The sequence below is a fragment of the Anguilla rostrata genome, chromosome 11 (assembly GCF_018555375.3).
Source record: "Anguilla rostrata isolate EN2019 chromosome 11, ASM1855537v3, whole genome shotgun sequence".
NCBI lineage: Eukaryota > Metazoa > Chordata > Actinopteri > Anguilliformes > Anguillidae > Anguilla > Anguilla rostrata.
The window spans coordinates 629,652-634,143 of NC_057943.1; positions in this window are offsets into that span (position 1 = coordinate 629,652).

Sequence of the window (4,492 nt, forward strand, 5' to 3'; positions counted from 1 at the left end):
AGACCCAAACCCACACACAGGCCCAAACCCGCACGCAACCCAAATCCGCACATAGGCCCAAACCCTCACGCAGACCCAAACCCACACACAGGCCCAAACCCGCACGCAGACCCAAACCCGCACGCAGACCCAAACCCGCACGCAGGCCCAAACCCGCACGCAGACCCAAACCCGCACGCAGACCCAAACCCGCACGCAGGCCCAAACCCGCACACAAGATCAGACAGTCATCAGCGTGTTTACTCTCCAGTGAAGCTCATTTATCAGCTCTAAATATGAGCCTTTAAGAGCCACTCACGCAGCCCAGTGATGATGTGATGTGATGTGTGCTGTTTGCTCACCCTGTTCATTGCACTAACTCAGAATTCCATTTTAGCATCATCTTCAGATGCAGGCAACTAATGTGTGACTGAGACACACCCACTATGTGACTGACAGCCACTGCATGGGACACAGACACACACACAGACTGACACAGACAGACATACACACACGCAGACAGACAGACACACACACACAGACAGACACAGGCACAGACAGACAGAAAGACAAAGACACAGACAGACACAGACAGACAGACAAAGACACAGAGAGACAGACAGGCATATTCCCTACATTTTTCTGTGTACACCTTCTCCAACCTCCCCTGAAATACAATGGGAGAGATTATTAGCATAAAACCGCAAAAGAAATTATGCCCCCCCCCCCCCAAACATTATTCTAAGCCCTCACTCTGACCCCTACACCAAACTGTACAGCACTTTCAGATCAAAACAGAAAACAGAAGAAAATCTTAAACAGAACAGCCTGCCCCCCCCGTCCCCCCATGCCCCAAAAAAAAAAAAAAACTGTGAGCACCTTCAGTAGAATACCTTAGCTATAATAATGACGGGAGCTCATGGTTTCTTGAGGGGCAGGCAGTTTAGTTACAGATGAGAAAAAAATGTGCAAACCCTGTGGATTGAAGAACTAAACCCTGCACACTAAAACCCGCACACTAACAGCCGCGCACTAAACCCCGCGCACTAAACCCTATGCACTATCAGCCGCACACTAAACCCTACGCACTAAACCCCGCGCACTATCAGCCGCACACTAAACCCCGCGCACTAAACCCTATGCACTATCAGCCGGACACTAAACCCTACGCACTAAACCCCGCGCACTATCAGCCGCACACTAAACCCTACGCACTAAACCCCGCGCACTATCAGCCGCACACTAAACCCTACGCACTAAACCCCGCACTAAACCCCACACACTAAACCCTGCACACTAAACCCAACGCACCAAACCCTGCACACTAAACCCTATGCACTAAACCCCGCGCACTATCAGCCGCACACAAAACCCCGCGCACTAAACCCTATGCACTATCAGCCGCACACTAAACCCTACGCACTAAACCCCGCGCACTAAACTCCACACTAAACCCTGCACACTAAACCCTACGCACCAAACCCTGCACACTAAACCCTACGCACTAAACCCCGCGCACTAAACTCCACACACTAAACCCTGCACACTAAACCCTACGCACTAAACCCCACACACTAAACCCTGCACACTAAACCCTACGCACTAAACCCCACACACTAAACCCTGCACACTAAACCCCGCGCACTAACAGCCACGCACGCTAACTAAACCCTGCGCTCCTCCTGCACATAACAGCGCTTTGAATGTCCGAGAAGCGCAGCTTCAAATGGAGGTGAGGAAGGGCAAGAGAAACAGGGCTCTCTCTCTCTCTGTCGCCTCACAGCAGGATGGAGAGCCAAACAGCTTAAAATGACAATTCAATAAAAAGCATAAATAAAGAACTCATTTAATCTGGTCCTTCAGAACTACCTGTAGTCTTCAGAGATCTGCAGCTTCCCGCCGTCAGGGGAGTCTTTCCGGGGTGGATGAGGTGTTGGGGGGGGGGGATGATGTGCTGGGGGGTTTCGGAGCCCTGTGGTGGCAGAAAGGCACTGCTGGGTGTGGGGGGGGGAGGATGTGTCGGAGCCCTGTGATTGGTTGGGAGTGGGGGGGGGGGGGGCACCTTAGTCTGTCACAGGGCTCTGACACATCCTCACCCCCGCCCCGACCCCCGCCATGCCCCAGGCCCCCCCTGTGCTGGAGCCCGTTCCAGTTCACGTCCTGCTTAATTAGGTCTGACGGAGCTGCTAATTGAATGCTGGTCTCTAATTGACACCTCCAGGCTTAATTCAGCATTCTCTACATTCCTCTGGGGTAGATGTATATTTCCGCTCGCGTTAAGCTGATTATTCAACATTCTTTTTTTTTAAATATCTGTATGCTGCACAGTGGTAAGGCAGCACAATTACGCTTAATTAGCTGGTCGGTTACTTTTACGCCCAATTGAGCTCCATGCTGAAACCATAGAAAGGGAGTCAAATTCAACATTCCATTAGCATTATCCCTGTACACTGCCATTAGCATTATCCATACACTCCCTGTACACTGCAGTTAGCATTATCCATACACTCCCTGTACACTGCAGTTAGCATTATCCATACACTCCCTGCACTGCAGTTAGCATTATCCATACACTCCCTGTACACTGCAGTAAGCATTATCCATACACTCCCTGTACACTGCAGTAAGCATTATCCATACACTCCCTGTACACTGCCGTTAGCATTATCCATACACTCCCTGCACTGCAGTTAGCATTATCCATACACTCCCTGTACTGCAGTTAGCATTATCCATACACTCCCTGCACTGCAGTAAGCATTATCCATACACTCCCTGTATACTGCCGTTAGCATTATCCATACGCTCCCTGCACTGCAGTTAGCATTATCCATACACTCCCTGTACTCTGCCATTAGCATTATCCATACACTCCCTGTACACTGCCATTAGCATTATCCATACGCTCCCTGCACTGCCATTAGCATTATCCATACACTCCCTGTACACTGCAGTAAGCATTATCCATACACTCCCTGTACACTGCAGTAAGCATTATCCATACACTCCCTGTACACTGCCGTTAGCATTATCCATACACTCCCTGTACACTGCCGTTAGCATTATCCATACACTCCCTGTACACTGCAGTTAGCATTATCCATACACTCCCTGCACTGCAGTTAGCATTATCCATACACTCCCTGTACACTGCAGTTAGCATTATCCATACACTCCCTGTACACTGTCGTTAGCATTATCCATACACTCCCTGTACAATGTCGTTAGCATTATCCATACACTCCCTGTACACTGTCGTTAGCATTATTCATACACTCCCTGTACAATGTCGTTAGCATTATCCATACACTCCCTGTACACTGCCGTTAGCATCATACATACAATCCCTGTACTCTGCCATTAGCATTATACATACACTCCCTGTACTCTGCCATTAGCATTATCCACACACTCCCTGCACTGCAGTTAGCATTATCCATACACTGCCTGTACGCTGCAGTTAGCATTATCCATACACTGCCTGTACACTGCAGTTAGCATTATCCATACACTCCCTGTACACAGCAGTTAGCATTATCCATACACTCCCTGTAAACTGCCGTTAGCATTATCCATACACTCCCTGTACACAGCAGTTAGCATTATCCATACACTCCCTGCACTGCAGTTAGCATTATCCATACACTGCCTGTACACTGCAGTTAGCATTATCCATACACTCCCTGTAAACTGCTGTTAGCATCATCCGCACACTCCCTGTACTACCGTTAGCACATCGATGCTAATCGGTTTCCTGCATACTCTCTCTGGTCACCGACTCTATGGCAAATCTCTGTGCTCCACCTGGGATCGATTCAGTCTTCAGTCCTCCTTCCGCCGCCCACCCCGCCCCACCCCGCCCCGCCCCACCCAACCCCACCCCGCCCCGCCCCGCCACAGCGTCTGCTCTTTCTTAACGGACCAATTAAAGCAGCTCATCACACAGGCGACTCCCCTCACACGGGGACCCGCCGCTGATTTTAATGTGGCGATTTAAACGGGGCGGACTGCGCCCCTCCCAGCGGGAAGAGTGCAGGATCCCGCTACGCACACCCCAGACAGCCAGCTCCAAATTTTTACCTCTGCCAATTATCTTTAAAAGTTCCAAATTTAATCTTCTGAATATGCATGAAGGTGCATGACCAAGGATAACACCAGCGACAATGGATTCTGTCCTTGGGCACAGCTTCTCATGAATATTCATGAGCGTGAATATGGCGCTGGAATATGGCGCTGGAATATGGCTCCTTCAGTTTGGAAGTAGAGATGACAGACAGACTGCAGGAGCTTCAGTTACAGTTCAGACGCTGTTCCAGAAAAACCCAAACTTCACAGAGGAGCCTTTCTAAGATGGCAGGACCAGACCGGAGTGTTCATCACGGGCAGACCAGCGAGGAAGAGGGGGCGTCTTCAGAGGGCCTGGAGAGCGAGACCTGTAAACCAGCCCCCACCAACCCCCACCCCCACCCCCCCCACATTACACCCATAACAGAAGGGAAGGGTGCAGCTGTAA